The sequence below is a fragment of the Canis lupus genome, chromosome 12, assembly GCF_003254725.2.
Source record: "Canis lupus dingo isolate Sandy chromosome 12, ASM325472v2, whole genome shotgun sequence".
Classification (NCBI taxonomy): Eukaryota; Metazoa; Chordata; class Mammalia; order Carnivora; family Canidae; genus Canis; species Canis lupus.
In genome coordinates, this window is record NC_064254.1 from 54912832 (window position 1) to 54940293 (window position 27462).

At 35.9% G+C, this 27462-nt stretch overlaps 1 protein-coding gene across 3 annotated transcripts in view; it reads left to right on the forward strand.

Annotated features, from left to right (window-relative positions):
* FUT9 (fucosyltransferase 9) overlaps positions 1–27462 on the forward strand; it is a 122334-nt gene that overhangs the window by 35324 nt on the left and 59548 nt on the right. Inside the window, exons 1-2 of one of the 3 annotated variants that reach the window (XM_049092377.1) lie at positions 23962–24096; positions 24260–24383. The exons of the other annotated variants lie outside the window; for them this stretch is intronic. The gene's annotated coding sequence lies outside the window, so the exon portion shown is untranslated. Of the gene's footprint in view, positions 1–23961; positions 24097–24259; positions 24384–27462 lie in introns of those variants that run through there. 3 annotated transcript variants of the gene reach the window in all.

Sequence of the window (27462 nt, forward strand, 5' to 3'; positions counted from 1 at the left end):
ATAAGCTCTCTCAAAAACTTTGTGAAATAATCAAAGTCCTATTACAGACTCTTATTCTAAAAATGCAAGACAAATAAGCAAAAAGCATACTATTTTTTCTGGTTCAGACTTTTCTTTCTTTAATATTCTTGCATATATGTGGACTGTATGGATCATTGGTGTGCATGTGCATTATATGTGTGTTTCACTTTAGGTCACAGTCAAAAACTTTAAATGCCATTGCCCGAAATGATAGCACCAGAGAGATAGAACTCTAAAGAAACTTTTCCCACATTCAGACCCCAATTCTTTTCTTAAAACGCTACCTTCATTTCTATGATGCTTTGCTTAAATAACTATGAAAGCAGCTAGAAGAAGAATATAAAGTAAAAGGAAAACAGTAATGATCATTGCAAACACTTGAGTAATCAATTTTTTAAATAACTTTTTAAAATAATACAAACATCTTTTGAGGTTCAGTTAATAAATAGGGAAAGCAGACCAGTAAGTTTCAGTTCTGAGCTTGCTCAGCTTGCTCAATTACAACTTGCTCATTGAGGAACCCTGGACAAAGTTATTTAACCATGCTATGCTACACATCTTTATCTATGAAATGAGGATAAAACTACCCCTGTCTTCTCAGACAGTTAACAGAATTAATCTGTATAATTTCTATATGCGATTTAGTACCTCATATGTAATACATTTCAATAACTTTTAACTATTAGTTCTACAACTCTGCAGAAGAGATTATCAAGCACCAATTTACGGACCGACCAAAAATAGTTTTATTTTGCCTTATCTAGTTTTGTATGTTTGTATAGATTATACCTTGTTAAGATTATTTCCAAAATCAGTAGTCTCTCAAACAAAAAATAAATTTTGCTTTTTGATCTTTGAAGAGATATTTATTTGCAAGTTCCTATGCTCCTCTGTTGGGCAGCTATAATTCTACTTCACTTAATTTTTACTGTAGAATTGTAATAGTTGAACTAAGTAAGAGTAATTTTTAAAATAATTTCAGATATGTTTAAGTACTTCCCTTTTCATGACTCCTAAATAGAGAAGCCCCGATAAATATAAGATTGACAAGTTTTTAAAAAAATATCAGACACAGGGGGTGTCTGGGTGGCTTAGTCAGTTGAGCATCTGACTCTTGATTTTGGCTCAGGTCAATCTCAGGGTCATGGAATCAAGCCCTGTGACAGGCTCCATGCTCAGCAGAGAGTCTGCTTGAGATTCTCTGTCTCTGCCTCCCCTGTCATGTGCACAGTCTCCCCCTCTCTCTCTCAAATAAATAAGCAAATCTTTTAAAAACATATATCAGATAAATAAGTTTTGGAGAGTTGAAAGAGAGAAGTAAAGAGAAGAGATATAAACAGAGAGGAAAATGCATTTTAAAATAAAATATTTTGGGACGCCTGGGTGGCTCAGTGGTTGAGCATCTGCCTTTGGCTCAAGGTGTGATCCCGGAGTCCCAGGATCAAGTCCTACATCAGGATTTTTGCATGGAGCCTGCTTCTCCCTCTGCCTATGTCTCTGCCTCTCTCTCTCTCTCTGCGTCTCTCATGAATAAATAAATAAAATCTTAAAAATTAGAAATAAATAAAATATTTTGGGGGGCACCTGGGTGGCTCAGTGGCTAAGCATCTGCCTTTGGCTCAGGTCATGATCCCAGGGTCCTGGGATCCAGTGCTGCATCAGCTCTCCACAGGGAGTCTACTTCTCCCTCTGCCTATGTCTCTGCCTCTCTCATGAATAAATAAATAAAATCTTTAAAAAATGTATTTTTCTGATTATAAAATTAGCATGTTCATTATAAAACTTCAGCTCATACTAAAAAATAAAAATAACAGTGTTAATATTTTGTGTATAGCTTTTTGTTTTGTGTTTTTTTTTGTTAAAGACTTTTTATTTATTTATTCATGAGAAACACAGAGAGAGAGAGGCAGAGACATAGGCAGAGAAAGAAGCAGGATCCATGCAGGGAGCACGACACGGGACTCGACCCCTGGTCTCCACAATCACACCCTGGGCTGAAGGCGGCGCTAAACCACTGAGCCACCCGGCCTGCCCTGGTGTATAGGTTTTAAAGGTATATTCTGTGCATACTTACAACTAATAATTTTTTGTTGCTATTAATGGGATGACATCATAGAGTTTTATAAGTTTCTTTAGTCTTGTGACTCTATCTTCAATATATTTTTATGTCAATAAATATAAGTCAGTGGTATTGTTTTAACTGCATCAGGATAACTCTATCCTTTGTTTGAACCATAATTTTTAACCTTATTTCTATATCTAATATTTAGATTGCAAACAGTGTTTCCATCTTTTTATGAAACTCCCTGTGCCCTTTTCTAAATATTTCTCCTTTCATTCTCAAATGTAACCACCAATTATTGAATGACAACTATGTGACAAAGTAAGAGCATTTTATATATATAATATATAATGTATATGTTATTATAGTAACTATTTATATAGTGACTATTTACATAGTTACTATAATAACCCTGTAAGGTAGGTACCAGCATTAATGTCATTTTACCAAACCAGTGATTGAGTATTAATATAGACAAATAACTTGACAGAAGTTCCACATAAAGCTAGAATTATAACCAATACAAACTGATTCCAAACCCATAGGTGTAGCCATTTCACTATATTACTTCTCTCCTGGAGTATGTACTTCTTACCTTTTATTAGTATTTCCTAATTTGTTTCCCAAAATTTAAAATTAATATTTGATGAATAACCTAAATTCTATTTTGTAGGACAACTGCAATTCAGTTGTCCCTAATTCCCAATGTATTGACTATTATGGCATCTTGTCAACTAGTTGCATGACACATTCAAATTTTATGGCACTTTCACAAAGGGACAAATCATGAAATTGCTGAGGAGTTTATAAAACCAGTTGCAAAGTTAAGAACTAATATTTTCCTTAGGAAGAAAAAAACAAGTTATTGGCAAAATTACCTTGTTAGATAACTTTACCAAATGCCACATACTATGAACTGCAGACAATGGGGGACATCTAAGTGGTTCAGCAGTTGAGTGTCTGCCTTTGGCTCAGGTTGTGATCCCAAGGTCCTGGGATTGAGTCCCTCATTGGGCTCCCCACATGGATCCTGCTTCTCCCTCTGCCTATGTCTCTGCCTCTCTCTCTCTGTGTCTTTCATGAATAAATAAATAAAATCTTAAAAAAAAAAAAAAAGAACTGCAGACAATGTCATTAAGAAATTATTGTTTGGGGCAGCCTGGGTAGCTCAGCGGTTTGGCACTGCCTTCAGCCCAGGGCCTGATCCTGGAGACCCGGGATTGAGTCCCACGTCCAGCTCCCTGCATGGAGCCTGCTTCTCCCTCTTCCTGTGTCTCTGCTTCTCTCTCTTGGTGTCTCTCATGAATAAATAAATAAACAAAAATCTTTCTTTAAAAATGTGAAAAAAAAGAAACTATTGTTTGAGTGTTCTGGCTCATATTTTTGTCTATAGTTACACAAAATTCAGATCTGTGTGGTATAATCAAGTGTTAGCATGTATATGGTTCGTATATATGAAGGACATTTTGTTCACTGAAAATTTGTGTTAGGAAAAAAAAATGTACTAGGAGAGAGGGACATTTCTTTAGTTACTGCTCATTATTCATTGGAAAAATATTGTAGCCTCAGACAATATTCTACTGGGATTAGAGATGAATAAGCACCAGTTATTATGCCCCAGGGAAGGGTATTAATAAGCAAATGGCCAGAGGCTGCATCTTAATGCCAATACTTAAACTGCTTTGGCCAAGGATCAGTTGGCCAGCAAATTTAATTAATTCTGACCATAGTTCAACATCAAAAGAAATAATGAGCAATGGGAATATGAAAAGACTGTGGATACTGAGTATACAGCGTAAAGATAGGCACAGCAAATGTAAAACTCTGCTTTTCTCTTTGCCGGTATACTGGTTGTCAAAAGCAAAGGTGCATTTAAAATCAGAGTGAAGAAACAAACATTTCTTCCCAAGACCAGCCATTTCTGTGACTTCAAGTGACTTCTTCAAGCAGCATATCTCAGTGATATGTTCAGTTTTGAGCATAGACAAAACCACTTACTCATTGACAGAAACATGACTTTTCTGAGATAAAGATAATAGGATCCCTTAAGGCCAAAGGAAAATCCTGCAAAAGGCCTGATCACTTACAGACTTTTTCTAATACTTGATTTTCTTTATTTCCTAGTTGCCTGAGGAGTATATAGATATATTCCTATTGATACATTGAATAAATAGATGGGATATCATTGGGTATATTTAAAAATCACATCTATAGGCTGTATCATGAAGAAATCATTCCAGAGTAAAATATCACCAAAGAGTAAATTAGAAAGTCATTTACCCTTGACTTCCAGTGGGTTGAATGAGTTGAATCATTTAACCTTTTAGCTGTGAGCATGATATGTTGACTTAATATCTGATGAAGTACCAGAAGTTGAATTCAGGGAGAAATATCTCAGCATTCAAAACTATTTAACAAAGCTTCTGAATGCTTGCTGTAAATCTTAATAGATATAATTGAAAGCCTGAATTTAATTTTACTAAGAAACAAAATGCATTAGAATCTATTTATCCTTGAGTCAGATATAAACAGCATCATCTTCATGCATTATGAAATGATTATATAATGTCTTATCACATTTTGTCTTTATATTTTAATTGTGATAAACATTTTAATATACCTAAAATTGGCAATCATTTTGCATACTAAGTATCCATTATGTGGTCTGCAGATGCTAAAAGATTGATGTCATGCTTATAGGAATATCTCCTTCACAGCCCTTGCACATTATGCTAATGCTTTTTACATTCAGAAGAGAGCAAATTTTACTCCAAAGAAATATAAAGAATCATTTAAGTATTGTGAATATGTGTGAGTAGGAGGTTGAGAACATGGTGGGGTTTTAAAGCAATAGGAAAAAAAGAAATAAGTATGCTCATACTTTCAAATCAAAAGCTATTCTTACACTTCACAAATAATTTAATATGACTTATGAATATAAAATTTTAATATGACATGGATCAGACTTGATCTTTACAGCATATAGACTACATACTGAAAAAAATAGAATAGTGTATGGGCACATGGAAACTTAAAGGTTTTTTTAAACCTTTGACATTTACCTTTTCCATATACATCAGGCCAAAATTTAGATGCATGGCCATCTTAGATCAATCAGCAAATATTTATCAAGAGCTTATTAATTCTGAGCATGTAGTAAGGTGCTGCAGGGATGGAACCCATGAGATGTGACTTTTTTCCTCAGAGACTTTGTAGTTTTATCTTCCTCTTTCTCATATTCTAAATTTCTCCTTTCACATATGTTTTCATTTGGGGTGTGGTGGGAGTAGGTTTAGTGATCTTAAATGGTAGTTGTCAGACCATTTGTCAAAGGACACATTTTTTTTGGCCAGTTGTATTCCTTAACAAAAAATCAATCCCAGATTCCTTTTCATTCCCTAACTTTCAATCAATACCTGTTCCATTCAAAACATAAAGAGATTCTAATATCATTCTCCAATAAATGGAACCAAGGTTCTTTGAAGGAATGGCTGATTTCAGGGCAGGGGCAAGGAAGACACAAGATGAGCCTGAAGGAACTATCCAAATAAATAAAAGAATAGAAGACTATCAAAGGAACCAACTGTAAGAATTTCTAATGTCCAATTTTGAGTAAAGTAAAATAGAACAACTTTATCAACATAGTAAATGCTGTAGTATTACAGTATAATTCAATGTATAAAATGAATATCCATTAGTGCATATTTATATGAATAAATGATTAAATAAATAAATAAATAAATAAATAAATAAATAAATAAGAGTGAAAAGACAGATCTCTCATACAGAAGTCCAAATAATTTGTGTCTTAGAGGAGAGGGGGAAAAAACTCCCAGCTCCTTAATTGTGAGCTGCATTTAATGAATTCTGCCCAAATACTACAGTATGGAAATGGAGAATGTGAGGAACTTGACAATGTTGAAACCTGATAAACTCTACATCAGCCTGAACTCTATGGAAAAAAAAAATCAATAAAAATTAAAGAAATCTGAATGAAGCATGGGGTTTGGTGAACAATAATGTACCAGTATTGGTTAAATAGTTGTGACAAATGAATCATGGTAACATAAGACATTAACAATAGTGGAAACTGGATTTGAAGTATAAAAAATACTCCATCCTGTGTTTGCTACATGACTCTAAGTGTAAAACTACCCTGAAATTAAAAGTTTATTTAAAAGGTTATGTATAACAGAGCACCTGAAGCTGTAACCTGAGGAGATCAATGGAATGTTCCAGGGATAACTAAAAGAAGTAAAGTGGGTCTATGTGTTCATTACTGCTCATCTGTTGAACTACTGGATTGTCCTCTCAGTTTACCCTGTTGATGAATATTCTGCATGCTTGTCTCCATTCTTATTGCCTCTTTCAATAATAAACTACAAGAAGGCATAGACCTTATCGGTTTCGAATCAGTCCTGCCCTCTCTTTTTTTTTTTTTTTCTGCCCTCTCTTAATAATAAAAAAAATTAAATAAAAAAAAGGCAGCAATAGTTTTCCAGTACAGAACTAGGTATTACTATGTTGGCAAATTGAATTTAATTAAAAAAAAAAAAAGATGCAGGATAATCCTAACAAAGGTGAGGTTTAACTTGATTTTTATTCTTTACTCTTTCTTTTATGTGCTTCTATTTTTTCATCTGTTGTCTTATAAAAATAGATCCACATGCTGACAAATTGAAAATGATAGTTTCCAAAGAAAGCCATGCAAAGAATATTCTTGTGGAACAGCACTGAAGCACCTATGTGTTCTTTTTTCTGACACTTTACTTTTACAAGGAAAGTGAAATTTGAAATGCCACTTCCTAATGCAAAAAAAAAGAGAGCAAAAACTGTTAGCACAGATGGTTAGCTACAAGGTTGAGGACACACTTAGCAGGCTGAAATTATATTGGTGTGGAGTCTGTCAGCAATACAGAAGTCAGGACTGATTTGGTTTCATTAACAAAGCATCCTTTCCCTTCCTCTCTATCTCTTATATCACTTGTCATTTTAACATACAGACATTTTTAAGAGTCTACAAATGAATTTTGCTAATCAAGAAACCCTATGCTTTCTGCGGCACGTGTTATCTCTTTTAAAGCAGAAGTTTCTCTTTCAGGAATACTTGAACACAGTTTAAAGTGTTCAACTAAAATTTCAAAGAGAAAGTGTCACAATAATTAGATACCTTTAAAGCAGAGGTCATTTTTTTCCAAAAAATTCATTAACTGGTTATTGATTGCCTTCAGTGTGGAAAATGCAAACCTCAACTTAATCTCCATACTTAAAAAAATTGTCTACTGGCTGGAAATTAACATTATATGGGCTGGACAACAAAACTCTTGCTTAATAAGCTACTTTCATCATTGAAAACATTCATATTCTTCCACTTTAGTGTTCAATCTCTAAGATATGCCACATATTATATAACTAAAATCTGACAAAAAATGTCACATTTGAAAGATAAAAGAATGTTTTATGTCCTATATTGACCATAGAATTGGGTAATAATTAAAACACTTCAATTTATAGAATATCAATTTTTCTTTGCTAAATCTAGACAAATATGGATTTATTTTTATTTCTTTGGTTAGAATTAAAAGACATTTTTCAAAGTATCCCAAAAGTATTATGTTTGTGACAGGTTATCTATAATACAATATGGAAGCTATACTTTAATGATTAGTTTTTCTGAAATGTCTTTTTCTTATTGGTTTTTATACTTTGACAATATTGATCCTGAGAATAAGATCTAGATAAAATATATAGGCTAGTAGATCATTTTCCCAAATATTGGAAAAGTACTAGTTCTGAGAGATTATTAACTATTTCTATGAAAAAAAGGAAAAAGTGTTCTCTGATCAAATAAATTTCAGAAATGTTGCCTACCATAGTCTTCACTAAGTTTCTTTTCATTAACATATGAAAGATACTGGTAAATCTTGTAGGAAGAATGTCTGCCAAAAATATTTTGAGAGCAGTAGGAGTAAGAAAGCAGAAGCAAACAGCATCCAAATTATGAAGAATCTTTTATGCCTTGCTGAAAATTTTGGAACGTTTCCAAATTTTCTTTTTAAAATGACCATTGTGGCAATAATGTGAAGGGTGAATAGAGACCTATTTAGAAAACTGTTTCAAATCAAAACAAAACAAAAAAAAACTGAGCGAAAGTAGTTACAATAATATTGGAAAGAATTAGAAAGATTAAAAATATATTAGAGGAAAAAGGCAGGATTTAAAGATTGGTGAGTATCAGAGGTTAGAATTCAAAAGTGATTGAAGTTTATGGTCTTGGTGTTTAGTGGATGTTGGAGCCACTTACTAAGATCAGGCACGTAAAAGGAGCATCAGAATTCAGTGAGGTAAATGGAAAATCTGTTTTCACATATGTTAAGTTTGAGGCACCCACAGAAAATCAAGAGATTCCCAGTGTATAGTTGGGTAAGGAACTATGGAATTCAAGGAAAAGGCCTAGGCACAGGCATATACTCGCAAATGGGTGAAGTCATGGTAATGAATGAAGGCACTCGAGACAATAGGCAGAATGTGAAATTTAGAGAGCACAACAGGAACAAGGAGTTCGATGACTAAGTAGATGCTACAGATGGAAAGACACAAGTGAGCGGGGTCATGGGACCTAAGTGTAGAAAGAGAACCCAAAAGGACAGAGTATGACTTTCTTTATATATTTAATATCAACCTCTTGTTAGAAATATGACTTGCAAATATTTTCTCCTGTTTCATAGGTTGCCTTTTCATCTTGTTGTTGGTTTTCTTTGCTGTGCGGGAGCTTTTATTTTTTTTTAAGATTTATTTATTTATTTGATAGAAAGAGAGTGAGAGTGGGCAGAGGGGCAGTGGGAGACAATCTTCAAGTAGATGCCCCGAAGAGCACAGAGCCTGTCTTGGGGCTCCACCTTTACTCATGAGATCATGACCTGAGCCAAAACCAAGAGTCGGACACTTAACCAACTGAGCCACTCAGGCAAACCTGTGCAAAAGCTTTTTAGTTTGATGTAGTCCTACTGATTTATTTTTGCTTTTGCTTTCTATGTTTTTGGTGTCAGATCCAAAAATACATTGTCTAAATCAATGTCAAGAAGCTTACCACCTATTTTCTTTTAGGAGTTCTATAGTTTCAAGTATTTATTCTCTTTTTGTTTGATTTTTTTTTTTTTTTTCGCATAGGGTATGATAGTGGCCCAGTTTCATTCATGCATGTGACTGTCCGGTTTTCCCAGCACCATTTTTTGAAGAAACTATCCTTTCCTCATTGCATATTCTTGTCTCCATTGATCTAAATTGATCATTAATGTGTGAGATATTTCTGGGCCCCTATTCTTTATAATTGAACTAGATATCTGTTCTTATGCCAATACCATACTGTTTTGATTACAGCTTTGTAATATAGTTTGAAATCAGGATGCATGATACCTCTGGTTTTGTTGTTCTTACTCAAGATTGCTACAGCTTTTCAGGGTCTTTGGTGGTCCCACACAAATTTTAGGATGGTCTTTTCTATTTCTTTGAAAAATGTCATTGGAAATTTGAAAGAGATTGCATTGAATTTGTAGGTTGGATAGTATGGGCATTTTAATGGTATTTCTTCCAACTCAGGAACACAAAATATTTTCCCTTTATTTATATCTTGAATGGCTTATAGTTTTCTTATAGTTTCAGAGTATAAGTCTTTTAAAATGGATTATTGTGATGGTTGCCCAACTGTAAGTGTATTAAAAAAACCATCGAATAGTACACTTTAAAAGAGAGAATTGTATATAAATAATATTAAAAAATGCTACATATTTAAAAACCTCTGGATTTGCTACTTGGAGTTATTAGTGACCTCAGTGGGAGGAATTCTAGTAGTGTTTGGAGTTGAAGCTAGACTGAAGAAAATCAAGCAGTAAATGAGATAAGGAAGTAAGCAGCAAACTTTACCTGTCCTTTCTTTCTTATGACAAAGGAGGTAGGATAGTACTAGAAAGGAAGAAAGTTTATTTTTTTTAAGTTTTTATTTAAATTCCCATTAGTTTGGGGTGTCTGGGTGGCTCAGTCAGTTAAGCATCTTGGTTTCAACTCAGGTCATGATATCAGGAACATGTGAGACTGAGCCCCACATTGGACTCTGCTCAGTGCAGAGTCTGCTGAAGATTTTTTCTCTCTCCCCTCCCCATACCCTCCCCCCAGCTCGTGCTTACTCTCACTCTCCTTTATAAATAAATAAATCTTTTAAAAATAAATACATAAATAAATTCCAGTTAATTAACATTCGGTGTAACATTAGTTTCAGGTGTACAATATAGTGATTCAACACTTCCATACAACACTGAGTACTCATCACAACAAGTGCACTTCTTAATTCCCAACACCCATTTAACCCCAACCACCTCCCCTCTGGTAATCATCAGTTTGTTCCATACAGATAAGAGTCTGTTTCTTGTTTTGCTTCTCTCTTTTTCCCTTTGCTGATTTGTTTTGTTTCTTAAAATCTACGTATGAGTGAAATCATATGGTATGTATCTTTCTCTTACTGACTTATTTCACTTAGCATAATAATCTCTAGCTCCATCCGTTTTTACAAGTGGCAAGATTCCATTCTTTTTTTTCATTCTTTTTTATAGCTGAATAATATTCCATTATACATATATACTACATCTTCTTTATCTGTTCATCAGTTGATTGACACTTGAGCTGTTTCCATAATTTGTTTACAATAACATGGATGAAATTTGAGTGAGTTACGCTAGGTAAAACAAGTCAGAGAAAGACAAATACAATATGATTTCATTTATAGTCCCCCACACCCACCCTCAAAAAAACCCTGAAATCACAGATACAAAAAAAGTTTGTAGGTTAACTGACATGGGAGTAGAATGTGGGCAACTTGAGTCAAACTTCCAATTATAAAATAAGTCCTGGGGATGTAATGTACAGCACAATGACTATAGTTAACGCTGTGTTATATATTTGAAAGATACTAAAAGGTCTTCTTCATCACTGAAAAAAAAATTACTATGTGAGTTGATAAATGTTAACTACTTATTGTGGGATCATTTTGCAAAATTCACATATATTAAATTATTATGTAGTATGCCTGAAATTAATATGTTATATGTCAGTTATATCTCAATTAAAAATTTTATAATTTTAAAAAAGAGGGAATAATTATCAAAATGACAACAAAGGTAAAGTAGGATATATATGAAACAACGTACACTGAATTTATTAATGAATCAATTGTTAGCGATCATGGTCAGCACAATTTTAGAGAAATAGCAAGACAAAAACCAGACGAAAGATTAGGTGAGAGGTCAGGAAGTAGAGATGGAAAACATATCAACTTTTTACTTTGATAAGAAGGAAAGTGGTAAGATAGTGAAAAACAGAGACATAAGTAGAGAATATTATTTATTCTTTATTTTATATTTAAGATAGGAGAGGCCCAGTGAAGAGGAAAAACAATGAAAATATAAGCAAAGGGATAGTTGATTAATTCAGATTCTTAAAGAAGCCAGAAGTGATGGGATCTAGAGGAATGCATCTTTCACAATGTCTACAGGAAACATGGTAATGATGAACATACATGCAGATAACTTGGTAAGTTTAAATAAGGAATATTGAAGGATTTCCCGTTTTCTGGATTTTATATTCTCTTTGAAGTAGAAGGCAGTCTCTTCTGCTGTGAATGAAATGATTAAATCATTAGGGCTTTAGGAAGGTTCTCAGGGTTATGAAAGAGCCACTCTGAGAAATGGATGAACTAGGAACTTTTTGTCAAACTGTTGAGGACCCAGTTGAGTTAGGAACAATAAATTTATATTGACACCATGACATCTGGTTGCATGATTTTCTCTATAAGTGTTGAACAATCCCAATGCAGGAAATGAGAGAAAGTTGGATTGACCCAGGGTCAAGGTGGAAGGAAATTGATAACTTTAGTGACAAAATGCCTAAGTAAGAGAATAGAATATATATAAGAAGAGGATGGCAAAGCAGTTAGAAAGGTTTCCAGATCAAGTGAATTCAGTAGCACATTCAGTGGAAGCAATGAACTGAGAAAGATGGTAGTATAAGATTTCAGAAATAAAGCTACAGGTCAGGTGACTGGCCATGAGGATCATGGTTGAAGGAACATCCAGATGGAGGTCATTGGAGATATGTGGTTAAGCAATCAAGTGGTCATAATGTTGGATGTCTCATCTGTATAAACACTGTGATTGCTCTCAATTAAAAAAGAATTAGTGTAAAGGGAAAAGCTGAAAGTCAAACACCAAAAATTTGAAGGATTATTGGAGGCAAACAAGAAGCAGGAAAATAGGAGATAAGAAAAAAAATTGAAAGTAATCTACTTGGAGAGCCATCAAATTTATAAAAAGATTTTACCCAAAGTAGAGGATAAAAAGTGGAGAGATACTGAGGAGAAAAGTCTGAGGCTGGTGGAATTATAGGAGAAAGAGGAGTCTCAAGCAAGAGCCAAGAAATTAAGGCAAGAAAGCAAAGGCTTTCAGAGGGAACTGAGGACAAATGCATTTGGGTCAAGAGAAAGGAAGGCAGAGTAGCAGAGCAGTATCAAAGTGAAAAGAAAGATGAATTTTTTCAGAGGTTTGCATTTTATGTAGTGATCCAGAATGGCAGGGAAAGGAAGCATGGTGAATTAACTCCCTGAGTTTTCAGAGAGAGCTCAAGAATTGTGTTACAAGCTGAGAACCCAGGAAACCTGGGGAATTTGACAGTAATAAACTGGTCCTTGACATACTGCTACCTCTCCAGATACTGGTTGTCTTCTCTGAGATTTAGCTGGATGCAACTTGGTTAGTTTAATTGTAACGCATAACCTCCTTTTCCTTGTCTGCTGGACATACCTCTCTCGATTCTAACCATATCGCTCCTCCACTTTACATTCTAGCTATTCCGTAGGGTTTAATTAAAACACATCTAACTAATATATGTTTATCTGTGAAGGGGTATTTTAACATCAAGGGTAAGGCAAACAGCTTATACACATGAGTATCTTGCTCATAAATTTTCCTAAGAAGCTATAAAATCCTTTTTAAAACTAGTGATTTCAGAGATGAAACCGAGTATAGGAAGATAGCACACAGAAAATCAATCCCAGTAGGATTTTCTAGTCCTAAGGCAAGTTTCTAGTTCCTAAATTCATCTGTACAGCTTCTCTTATATGAACAAGTGATACTAAAGGCAAGATTAATCGGTGATAGTAGAAATACTTAAATTATTTTCCTTCTGGCCATAATAGGAAAAAATGAAACATGATCAAGTGATAAATAAGAGCAATGACCACTAAAGGGCTAGGCTATGTCAGTGTCCAATCTAAAATAGTATGAGAGAAAAAGGCTGCAAGTTGCCAAAAGTGTACAAAAGGCCAAATCCCAGAAGACCTACAGAGAAGAAAATCTCAGAATCAAAACAGATTTGAATTAGGAGCTACTTAAAGGTTCATCATTAATGAACTTATAGTATGACCAAATGAATCTGATCCTAACTTTCATTTTTTTAAATTTTTATTTATTTATGATAGTCAGAGAGAGAGAGAGAGAGAGGCAGAGATATAGGCAGAGGGAGAAGCAGGCTCCATGTGCCAGGAGCCCAACGTGGGATTCGATCCCGGGTCTCCAGGATCACACCCTGGGCCAAGGGCAGGCGCGAAACCGCTGCACCACCCAGGGATCCCAATGAATCTGATCCTAAATCAGAAGTTGTCTTGTTACAAAAAAGGATAGCTACCAGATAGATCAAGACATTATTTTGCTTGTGCATCCTCAAAAATCTCATTAAAATATACATATTATGTATAGGGAGTAGTATTTACATATTAGCACTCTATTGCTGTATATTATGCTAATATGGGTTTCTCATTATTGTTATTTTCTTGTTAGTGTTATTTTTACCTAAGAAAGAGCATAGCTTTGGGGAGAATATGTAGAATGATCCAAGTTTTTATCATAATAAACTTAAAATCATAGCAACATATTATTTTAAAGAATATTCTCACATAGATTAAGTCATATGACCTGTTAGAAGTCCTGTGATTTTGACAGGGCAGATATTTCACCTGCATTTCAGAAAGAGGGAAATCTAAGGTAATGAAGTTTGGAGCCCTTCCCTAAATGGCATAGTCAATGTCACGGCCAGAAGTGGCACCAAGACTACTTTAACCCCAAATAATTCTCATCTACTACATTGTCTCCTGATCTGATTTCAATGCTTTTTTTTTTTTTTTTTTTTTAATTGCATAAGGACCTTGGACACGGTCCTTAACCTCTCTACACCTATGCTCCAAGTTCCATGCCTGGAAAATGCAGGTACTGAAAGCCATTTACCTAGTAAATTAGTTACAAAGATGAAATGACATGCGAAATGTAACTGTGCCCGTTGGTTTTGGGAAGCACCACAAATACTGCCAATGCTGTTATTGTACAATATAATAGAACAATTTAGAGAAATTGAGAGATTTCTTCATAGGCATGAATTCAATAAGCATTCACTGAGTGTATAGTATTTTCCAGGCACCATGTGAGCTACTGGAGAAACAATAATGTAAAAGTATAGCTCCTTGCCTTAAGCAGTTTCATGTCCAAGGAAGGAAAGTACACATATAACTCACACTTGGCAAACTTACTGCGATCAGTAAAATAGAAACAGTGGAGAGTGGATGGTGTAGGCATCAAGCACAGAGTTCTGACCAGGAAGGGTCTCGAGGTTTAGGGATTGTTTCCTAGATGGTGTTCCAGACAGAAAGAGGAAAATGAGGAGAGGCAATGAGACAGGGACTGTTTCAGCATGCTTAGAAAACTGTAAGCACGGTTCAGGATGGCCAGAGAGTAAGGATGATGAGGGTCCCGATAAGATAGAGATTAATGGTTAGACAAGGGGATACTTTCTTCAAAGCAGGTGAGTCATAGTTCTTTCTTTTCTTCCTTCCTTCCTCCCTGTCTTCCTTCCCTCCTTCCTTCCATCTATCCTTCTTTCCTTCCTTCATTTCTCTCCCCCTTCCCTTTCCCTCCCTCCCATTCTTCCTATCTGCTTTCTTGCTTTTTAGTACACTCTTTCCCATGCCCCAACTTCCAACCCTCAGGCATACCATATCCTTAGTGCTGAGCACAGGGCCTTTCACAACTGTTGTACTACCATTATTTGCTCAACAACAAGATTAGTTTAATATATAAAGATTATGAATCTGATGGGTAGATTGAAATTTTAGGCAGGAAGGCTCAGTCATGTGTCTTTTTGAACAAAGAAGATAAGTGGGAATCACACTGCCTTGTTAGAAACTAGAAAGGGGCCATATGACAGAGGGCAATAATTTAAACAGATTCCCCCTCCCCACTCAACTCCATCCATCTCTTTGCTTTTGTTACTTGGTAATAGTGAACTCTGTTGTGTACCTGTCTCAGAAAGCCTCAACTTACTGAGGGTAGAGGTAAGGCTTCAGATAAACAGTGAACTGTACCTCTTAATCAAAGTGTTCGTCCTGTCCAAGTTGAATCTCCTGTTTATCCCCTTCAGTAATCTTACTTGGCTATGCAATCACTCCTATTACACACATAGGTACACATACACACTCATTAATAGCAACCTATTTATTACATCATCTGTGCCTCTCATTTTTGTGGAAAGTTAGTTTTTAAATCCTTTTCTTCCTTAGTGATTTTTTCCCCCAATTAGTTGAACAAATGATGATATTTGTTTGCAGCTTCCAGAGTTGCCCATAAAGAACACCAGTTATTCATTTAAGGAAATTGCTTGATCAATGCTATGCAGGTCTATTATATCTTTTTTTTTTTTCAGCTGATAGGAAAAAAGAGTAATATGCCAGATTGAAACAACTGGAAAAACAGATTGCTGAATTAGAAGTGAAGATATAATTAGATGCACCCTCCAATAATTGGTTAGAATTGGAAGCATTTAAGTCTGTACATAATCAAATATTGCCTGGAAATGTTACAGCATCCTTATTTTATGCTAAATAGATTTTTATGGAAGGGCAATAAAGGAGGAAATCTGCCTGCTAATTTGATTAAAAACACAATGGATCTCTGCTATTTCAGCTATTAAGACTCCAAATAGGAGGAGGCTGATTAGAAAAGAGGAAATTAATTGCATATTTGAGATCTATTATCAAACATTGCATATTTTAAAGTGGAATTATTCATAACAATTGATGTATTTTCATAATTACTCTCAGAAAAAAATAGATATATCCCTAGCTTCTCTTTATAGTGAAAAAAATCTAAAGAAATAATAGCACTCTATCATTAGTATTTATGGGAGAAAGAAGCTAATTTATTAAACACATAAACCCATTGTACAGAAAATACAACAGAGATTAAAAGAATTCCACTTGCAAAGGCCATCCCAAAACACAGATCTGTAGAATCCCATAATTTAAAGACTATATCAATTTTCTGCTTATACTATTTATAATTTATTTATTATGTCATAGTTATTAATGAACATGTTCTTTTGTCTTATTATTTATTCATTCATTAGGCAGATATTTACATCTGCGGTGTGGCAGACAGCGTTGTTGTTGTTGTTTTTTTTTCAGGTACACTGTAGAGAATGTAGAAGACAAAATTTCCAATGATCAAAGATTTTGTAATCTATTCGAAAATTGACAATGTAATAAGTAAATTAAAAAGTACAATATATAATATGTTGGGTAGTAATAAATGCTAAGGAACATAAATATGGAGGAATATGAGTTATGGGGATGAGTTTGAAGCTTAGAAAGGTCAAAGACCTCACTGACCTCACTGAGAGGTTTTGACTCAGGATAAGAATGAAGTAGGGATCCCTGGGTGGCGCAGCGGTTTGGCGCCTGCCTTTGGCCCAGGGCGCGATCCTGGAGACCCGGGATCGGGTCCCACGTCAGGCTCCCGGTGCATGGAGCCTGTTTCTCCCTCTGCCTGTGTCTCTGCCTCTCTCTCTCTCTCTCTGTGACTATCATAGATAAATGAAAATTTAAAAAAAAATTAAAAAAAAAAAAAGAATGAAGTAAGTGAAGGAGCTATCTTTGTGGATATCTCAGAAAGCCTTTAGGCAGATGTGCAAAAGCCCTGAGGCAGGCTTTCTGGAGCAACAGAGAGAAAGCTTGTGTTGGAAAAGCACCTCAGAGAGGCATCAAGGATGGGATGGGTGTAGGAGGTGCCTATTTTGTTGTCTTAGAGGTCACTAGGTTACCATAAAGATTTGACTTTTAATTAGAGTGACATGGAAAACTGGCTGATTTTGAGGAGGAGAAAAATTACCTGCCTTATTTCATTAGATGTGAGTTTATAAATGCAAGAGGCTGTTGTAGGTCACACAGTTTTGTACCCCTACCTAAGTGGCCTAACATGGTTCCTCTTATATAAGGTTCAGAAATATGTTTTAAATAGACATAGTTCCAAAGACAATTCCAGTTTCCTTTTTCATGAGTGTCCTATCACTCTACTGGTTTGTAGACAACTCAAGAACCTTTTAATCTACTTTATTATATCTAGTATGCAATCAAAACTGCAAGTATTTATCCGAGATGCTGGTTACCTTTTACAAACCAAATATAAAATGTGCCTCTAATTTAAAGACAAAGATGACACATTTGGAAACTGCAAAGGAAAACATGAAGGGCCATATTTTTATAATCTAATTTAATTATCTAAACTTCTGGAAATCTGGGCGGCTCAGTGATTGAGCTTCTTTTTTTTTTTAAGTTTCTTTTTTTTTTTTTATTGGAGTTCAATTTGCCAACATATAGCATAACACCCAGTGCTCATCCCATCAAGTGCCCCCCTCAGTGCCCATCACCCAGTCACCCCCACCCCCACCCACCTCCCCTTCCACCACCCCTTGTTTGTTTCCCAGAGTTAGGAGTCTCATGTTCTGTCTCCCTCTCTGATATTTCCCACTCATTTTCTCTCCTTTCCCCTATATTCCCTTTCACTATTTTTTTATATTCCCCAAATGAATGAGACCTTATAATGTTTGTCCTTCTCTGATTGACTTACTTCACTCAGCAGAATACCCTCCAGTTCCATCCATGTTGAAGCAAATGGTGGGTATTTGTTGTTTCTAATGGCTGAGTAATATTCCGTTGTATACATAAACCACATCTTCTTTATCCATTCATCTTTCGATGGACACCGAGGCTCCTTCCACAGTTTGGCTATCGTGGCCATTGCTGCTATAAACATCGGGGTGCAGGTGTCCCCGCATTTCACTGCATCTGTATCTTTGGGGTAAATCCCCAGCAGTGCAATTGCTGGGTCGTAGGGCAGGTCTATTTTTAACTCTGAGGAACCTCCACACAGTTTTCCAGAGTGGCTGCACCAGTTCACATTCCCACCAACAGTGCAGGAGGGTTCCCCTTTCTCCACATCCTCTCCAACATTCGTTGTTTCCTGCCTTGTTAATTTGCCCCATTCTCACTGGTGTGAGGTGGTATCTCATTGTGGTTTTGATTTGTATTTCCCTAATGGCCAGTGATGCAGAGCATTTTCTCATGTGCGTGTTGGCCATGTGTATGTCTTCCTCTGTGAGATTTCTGTTCATGTCTTTTGCCCATTTCATGATTGGATTGTTTGTTTCTTTGGTGTTGAGTTTAATAAGTTCTTTATAGATCTTGGAAACTAGCCCTTTATCTGATACGTCATTTGCAAATATCTTCTCCCATTCTGTAGGTTGTCTTTGAGTTTTGTTGACTGTATCCTCTGCTGTGCAAAAGCTTCTTTTTTTTTTTTTTTGTGCAAAAGCTTCTTATCTTGATGAAGCCCCAATAGTTCATTTTTGCTTTTGTTTCCCTTGCCTTCATGGATGTATCTTGCAAGAAGTTACTGTGGCTGAGTTCAAAAAGGGTGTTGCCTGTGTTCTCCTCTAGGATTTTGATGGAATCTTGTCTCACATTTAGATCTTTCATCCATTTTGAGTTTATCTGTGTGTATGGTGCAAGAGAATGGTCCAGTTTCATTCTTCTGCATGTGGATGTCCAATTTTCCCAGCACCATTTATTGAAGAGACTGTCTTTTTTCCAGTGGATAGTCTTTCCTGCTTTGTCCAATATTAGTTGACCATAAAGTTGAGGGCCCACTTCTGGATTTTCTATTCTGTTCCGACCTATGTGTCTGATTTTGTGCCAGGACCACACTGTCTTGATGACCACAGCTTTGTAGTACAACCTGAAATCTGGCATTGTGATGCCCCCAGCTATGGTTTTCTTTTTTAACATACCCCTGGTTATTCGGGGTCTTTTCTGATTCCACACAAATCTTAAGATGATTTTTTCCAACTCTCTGAAGAAAGTCCATGGTATTTTGATAGGGATTGCATTAAATGTGTAAATTGCCCTAGGTAGCATTGACATTTTCACAATATTAATTCTTCCAATCCATGAGCATGGAATATTTTTCCATCTCTTTGTGTCTTCCTCCATTTCTTTCAGAAGTGTTCTGTAGTTTTTGGGTATAGATCCTAGGAATAAACCTAACCAAAGAGGTAAAGTGATTGAGCTGCCTTTGGCTCAGGTCATGATCCGAGTGTCCTGGGAGTGAGTCTCACATCAGGCTCCTTGCAGGGAGCCTGCTTCTCCCTCTGCCTGTGTCTCTGCCTCTCTCTCTCTCTCTCTCTGGTCTCTCGTGAATAAATATAATCTTTAAAAATACTTAAATAGGGCAGCCCTGGTGGCTCAGCAGTTTAGCGCCACCTTCAGTCCACGGCGTGATCCTGGAGACTCGGGATCTGAGTCCCACATGGGACTCCCTGGGGGGGGCCTGCTTCTCCCTCTGCCTGTGTCTCTGCCTCTCTCCCTCTCTCTGTCTCTCATGAATAAATAAATAAAATCTTTTTTAAAAAATTAAATAAATAAATAAATACATTTCCAAATAGGCTACTTTGATGAGAACAAAAAAAATGTCTTGATGCACAGGCATATGGTAAATATTCCTTGCTTTTCCTCTTCGGAACTATATTTAAAGAGGAAAAAATTAATTCTGTGATGTCACTTTGTTGCAGAAAGAAGCCAAAGGAATTTCTTTATATTTCTATTTTATGTACCTTCTCATTCTTTTCCATGGCACCATAAAAGAGCATTACTACTTGGTGAAAGTTTTTCTTTTATCATAAAATGATGAAATGAATTTTAAATTTATTTCAAAGAATGCATCCATGAGCCAGCTAAATATGCTCATGGGTCTGCTCCAGCCACTTTTACTGCTGGTAATTGACAAGCTCTATTGTACAACACTAAATTTGGAACTAGAAATTCTCTATCTTTGGATAGCTATAATTTAATCAAGCTTGCTTTAGCTCTCTTATTATTTCATAATGAAATATAAAATATCTTACAAGCAAATACCTCTCTTCCAGAAATTAAATAGAGTGCAAAGGATTCACAGGCCAAAGAGTAACAATCAGTATAAACACAATTACCTTCTCACATAAGAGATAAAGCAACTCCTTTTTTTTTCTTATCCAATATCAGAGTAGCACAATCTTTTCTCCCAACTTGTACAATACCTATTATCTTCATTTTTATTCTAAAGCAAAAGAAAAGGATAAGCAGCTGCGACTGTGAGATATAGAAATACTAGAGATATTGGTGTTTTTTGAGAAAGGCTAAGTTTCAGGAAGCATATAATTGCAGATCTTGAACCTAAAGACAGAAGACTTCTTCATAGACCTAAAAGCAATACAGACATTTGCCACTAGTAGAACCCAGAGTGAAGATTTCTCCTCTCTCCATCCTTCAGGGACGTGCTAATTGAAATGAGGAAGACCCAAGGGGTTTGGTCAAACAATCATCTCACGCAGAGTGTTAAAGCTTTGCTAGATGAATACTAGCCATGATGGATTCAGGCTTGCATAACTAATCTGCAGGAATTCTTTGAAGATATCACAGCCATCCTAGATAAAAGATATTTTGGGGCTGAGACATAGTTAATATTTTAGGGGAAAAAAGTACATTTGATATGGTTTCACATCAGAGATAAAGGTAAAAGAACCACTGAACAAGGGATAAAGAGCACTGAAGGGAAAATTAGTTTTAGAGACATCTACAAAGAGAATCCTTCAAAGAAACATTTATGTTGGGAAGAAAAAGTGTTGAAGCTGAGCAGCACATGTGCAATTAATCGAAGGCCAATCCTTCATTAAAAATCATGTTTAACTCATCGTAGACCTCACAAGGTTGATGATAACTAGAATTCTTCCTAACTGCTTTTCATAGTAGACTAATCATTCACTAAGCAAGATATGTGAAAATCTAGGTCCTAGTCACTGTAAGTTACTAAATGACATTGGGCAATTAGCCACTCTACATCTCAGATTCTTCCCTAAAGAATGGGAAATTAGGGCTGGATAGATCACCAAGCCTCTCCTATCTCCAAAGTTATTGATTCTAAGAGCTCCATAGAGTTCTGGAGAGTTTGGAGGATAAAAGCCAGTCAATGATCACCATCAAAAACCCGATAATCAAAACATGAGCAAATAATCATCAATAAAGTTCCATCACTGAGTTGGATAAAGTATAAATGCTCTGTAGTGCATCAAAAACGGGCACAGACTGCTGGCTTTTTCAAATTTTACTGTTTGTTTTCAGTAAATATGACGTGGTGCAATCAGCCAAGCTATGGAAATGTGCTGCTACGAAGGCTACTTGTTCCTGGGTTCTTGATAACTTCATTGACCCTCTGGGAACAGCTAAATATTCCTAAGGCTGGAGAGGCCTTGGAGAAATTCAGATTATAAAATTTTGTATTGCCCAAGATATAGATTGCTCCAATTATATATTTTGCACTAGGGTTGAGAAAACGTTAAATTCAGGGGAAAAAAATCTACTCCTGTAGTGGATATTTAAACAAATCTGATGTCTTTACTCTGACTACACATGCATATAAATCCCAACAAAATGTTCTCCAACTGCTTTTTTGTGACCGTATTTTAAAACTTGAGCTGTTAGATTTTAAGCTACTTGAGCAAGTAGACTGCTTTCATTATATAATTCCCTATGATCATCTTACTCCATAGCATTTTGGAGTAATGGAGTCAGTGCATTTTGTTAACATTTTTAACATTAACATTTTTGTTAACATTTTTAACAAAATGCATTTTGTTAAATTGAACTTAGTTCTTTTATCACCACCAGACTGTATTTGTTTTAATGAGGAACATGATTGCTAATTTAGATGCCATGTAACAGAGGTTAAGACAGACAATAAAAGTATTGAAAACCACAATGGAACCTTTTGAAAATAAAATTAAAATATTGACTTAAAAATTATTCCATGATGCTTTCAACCCTGAATGGTTAAATATCTTAATGTCTAAACCAAATGCCTTCTCAGTATAACCCTTCTGGAAAAAGCACTCTCCTTTCACCACGTCACAGACATTTGGTTGCCTCAAATCAGGTCTATAAGCAAAAAAAAAAAAAAGGAAAAAAATTCACAATCATCAGCAAAAACCTTACTGAAATATGGACATTGCTAGGAAAAACAACATAGCTGTGAATCCCATTCAAAGTACATCTTTCTTCACCTGAACTTTTAATAATTCTACTTCTAGGGCAAAAGATAATTTCTGCCCACCTGAATCTTGTTCTTTTTAGGAGAGATAAGACTTAACCAGTAATCACCACAAGAGGAGAGAAATGGCACAAATTAGAGACTTTCAGATAAAATACCATGAAAATTCAGAAAATGCAATCAGGGATCAGGAAGTCATTGTAGAGAAAGGAGCATTGTTTGTAAGCCTGGACTTTAAAGTGTGGAAATCAGGGGTGGGAGGGCAGGAGGATCCAGCATTCCAAATACTAGAGTAATGTGAAGAAAAGCTAGGGGTGAGGGAGGTAGGAGGCAGTTCCAGGGTTTCACCTGAGCCTCATAGTGTGTGAACCAGAACAGTGAGCTAGCTATAAGGCATTAGAGAGCAGAGCACCCTGGGGGCTTGACATGGACTACAATCATCGCATTGGATGAGGCACGGAGGATTTTGAGAAGGGGAATGACAGAGCAGGAGATTTATTCTGGCAGCTGTGTGTAAACTGGATCGAAGGAGGTGATGCCAACTCAACAGCACAGCAGTAGCATCCATGTGCCACTGAAAATCGACCTACATTCCACCTGCAGCAGCAGCACACAATAGAAAGACTGGCTACCTCTTTCCAGAATATCCAAGATCCACAGACAATTACCTCCTCTCTATACTTGAGCTGTGTGCAATTGGCCTGATGGCAATAATGATAATAAAGGGCATACGTAATTTTCTAGGATTGGGGGTAGAGGCAAGATAACATTCTGAGAACTCCCACGTTGTTCCTATCTTAGGTTTCTAAATTTTACAATAGCAAAGAATTTAATTCATCTTGAGGTTTGAGCTATGCCACTGATACCAGCTTTCTAATTATCGTTATCAGTGTGGCTACAAAAAGGAAAGGTGTGATTCCACAATTTAGATTTTCAGATATCAAATAGAACATTAATTGATATCTTGGATGTATGATTACTGAAGTTAGCACACTTGGCAACGGCAAGAACATGTTTTAACCCAAAGCCATTTGAAGGCTAAAATAGATGTTAAATTTAGACTAAGGGAAAGAGAGGAGAGCCCTGCTTTCCTTGAGGCTTAACTGCTTTGAATAAACTTGATAGCGAGTCATCCTTAGGGTAATTTCTACTTCAAGATGAGTCTCATCCCATGGGTCAGGCCATTGTAGAGTAGTTATAATAGAAATTTGGGTTTTTTCCCCCCAAAGTATATTACAACTTCTGAAAAAGATAATCTCATTTTAACCAAAAGAGAAGAAAACCCATCAAAGGGAATGTGAGAAATTATACTTTCCTTTCTTGTCTTTGCTGCCTAAGGTGAAGTGAAATTGTTTTGTCCGTTATCAGATCAAATGCAGACATAATTTAAGAAGACTAGCCTTCCGTTAAAGATTTCATCAGGTGAAGACATCAGTCTTGCCTTCCTGCTCGCTGCAGTGCACTGTAAATGGTCTCACAGCACATCCACAGCTAGTTCACTGGACAAAGGTATGCAGAACAAAACTTCCTTAAATTCTCAAGAGACCTGTTCCACAAAACTGTGAGCAGAGTTTTGCTATCTACAGATTCACTATCCTCATCTCTCATGAACTTTGAGTTCCAACTAGGATATTTTGGACCTAAGGAATAATGTATCCTTTTATTTCTCCAGGAAGCAACCATCTAATACAACGGAAGTTACATAATCGAGACCTCACTGTGAGCTTTGAAACTATTTTTAATCACCAGAACCTACTTCTCATCATAAAAGGATATCTCCAGCTCCATAATTTGAGGTAGAAAACAATGGCAATCTTGAAGAAATACAAATGACAAATTAGAAAGCTGAAGTGGAGAAGCATTCAAACATGAGACCAGAAGGCACGCTCTTACTCACAGGTCCCCTCAATGCCAGAGTCTAGAGAAAACATTTTAGGGATATATTTAGTACCATTGAAATTGTTCCCATCTTTACTTAGGGTGAGGTCAGCATTATGATCTGAGAAAACTCTGGGAAAGAAGTCTGTCTTTTAAAGTCTGGTGTGACCCAGGATTCTATCTTTGAACATTGGCCCTCCTATGGGTCATCTCCTCCTCTGTCAGAGTTTTACTTATTACATGTTGGATATGCTGGTGACACCCAAGTCTATAAATTCAACCCAGACCTGATCCCTGAGGTTCAGATTTGAAAGTGACCTAGATTTACACATGGATGTCCCTCCCACAGGCATCTGGCACCCCATGTGGCACTCCTCCAAGTGCCCATTTTACTCCCAGTCTCTCTCACTGGGTGGGAGGTGGGAGAGGGCTGAGCTATGTCCGTTTTGTTCATCTTTGGAGACCTAGGTCCTGGTCGACACCAGCTGTTCAGTAAGTATTTCTTGAATAAATGAGTCAATGAGTGGGACTGAACAATTCTACATGATTATACTTTCATAAAATATCCTTATGTAATCTTCTATCCAGCCACTAACATTTAAGATGAAGGTACTGCACTGACACTTACCTACTCAGGGTCACAGAACCTGAGTCTCTAGGTACTGTCCTTTTAGACAATGATTTGCTGTGTTTTTGCCTATGAAGGTGCTGCCAAGTACAAACAATTTAATATTACTGCCCATTCCATTGATAGAGTTGTAAATGGAGAAATATTGCCTTTCAGAAGAATGTTTATAAAAATGCATTAAAAGCAACACCTAAAGAGCATAATATGAAAAATGATTTCATTCTCGCATGCAAAGTTTAGGGAAAACAGGCTTTGCCTCCCACAGAACAGGCAAATTTTATCTGGGTATCTTCTGGGGGAAACTATAGAAATCTAAATATGAACAGCACAAAAGGACATAGAAATTTTAGGTATTATAAAGGAGTTATTAATTCTTCTTATTAATAAAGAAAGTAGAATGCCTTAAATCAAGCCCATCATTTTTTCCCATTTATTTGGGATACCACTTTGTCAAGTGGTATCAAACTGGTACTTACAAAAATATGTAACTGTATTGTATATCTAAAACTTGCTAATAGAGTAAGTCTTAAATATTGTCACCACACACACACACACACACACACACACACACACTGTCCCTCTCTGAGTTGATAGATGTGTCAACTAACTTCTCTTTGGTAATTATTTTGCTATATCTATATATAAATCAAATCATTATGTGGTGCACTTCAAACTTACATAGTGTTATGTTAGATCCCAGTAAAGCTGGTGGAAAAGCATTTAACTGTTGTACATAATTGGTAGGATAAATTTTCAAGAATCTAAATTCTGTAAATATATATAAACAATTCTCAAAGAGCATCAAGTCAAACCATCTGAGAATTGATTGCTCTCAATTCATGCAGGATGTGCTGCTCCATGTCCCGTCAGAGCCCACTGCTTCATTCCTCCCTGCTGCGGCTTCTTTAAATCATAGCAGGACATTAAGCATAGACTGATGTCTTGCATTCTCCTATGTTTTGGGCAACTAGAAAAACTGATTTATCATTTAAAAAAAATAAGTGTGTAGGGTTTCCTATAAGTAGACAATGTGAGAGTTATGAATCCTTTCTAAATACCTTTCTAAGCATGAAATTGAGAAATATCCTGAAAAGTAAGAGCAATCAGATAAAACTAAGCTAAGGAAGTACAGTCATATGATCCTAACTAGAAAGTTATCTATATCTTGATAATGACCATCTCCACAAAAATCTTCACTGAAAAGACCTTCACTCAAACAAGAAAGAAATAGTAACTTATTAAATGAAAATATGGGAAATACTGTCCCAACTCCTCTGAGGTTGTTTATCGTTATGTCTTGAACATTACTTTTCTATATTTTCTTTATGGTTTTCAGTTATGCAAGAATCACTACTGTCATTTAAAAAATAGAATGTCTTTATTTTTATGGGCTGTAGAATTAATTTCCTGCCTCTCTCAGAAATATCTCTTTTGCTAGGGATGGCCAACAGCCAATCTTGATCCTAGAGGAAATTATTGAATTTTTAATTTCCCTGGAGGGAGAACTACTACATGTATCTTTTGTTTCTGGATTTTATCATCAGACTGTATGTTTCCACCTCATTAGCCTTATTTCACAACTAGTTTTCAATGTGAAAAAGGGGAAGAAGTGGAATAGATTATTTCAATCCAGTGGTTAATCTCATTTGACATACTCTTTGCTTTTATATTTAATGATATACTTTATATTACTCTCCAAGTCAGAGATCAAAGTATTTTGTAGTTATCACCTTACTAATATTCATCATGCTTCTTGGAGTTAGATAGTAGAGAAAATGAAAGAAATATAGGGGAAAAAATGATGAAATCATTTTCTCAAATGGTGATTACTGTTAATTCTGAACTTTCAGTTCTAGAACCCTTAAGTATCTATATATATAGCCACAATTATCTGGCCAAGATTTATTTTTTTAATATTATAGTTTTATTTGGGGATCCCTGGGTGGCGCATCGGTTTAGCGCCTGCCTTTGGTCCAGGGTGCGATCCTGGAGACCCGGGATCGAGTCCCATGTCGGGCTCCTGGTGCATGGAGCCTGCTTCTCCCTCTGCCTGTGTCTCTGCCTCTCTCTCTCTCTCTGTGTGTGACTATCATAAATAAATAAAAATTAAAAAAATATATTATAGTTTTATTTGGATTACAGTACTTTTTTAAAAGCAAATAGTACTTGGGTTGTTAATTGGAAATTATAAGGTATATTAATAAGTAAAAGATATTTATTAGCTGACAATCTCATTTAGTTACTTTACAACTCAATCAGCTTTTTTTTTTTTCTTCTAGGAAAAGCTTCATTCTTAGACTTAGTTTCCCCATGATTGCAAAATGGCTATTTGCAGTTGTAACATCACTTCCACATAGTACATTGTCCAA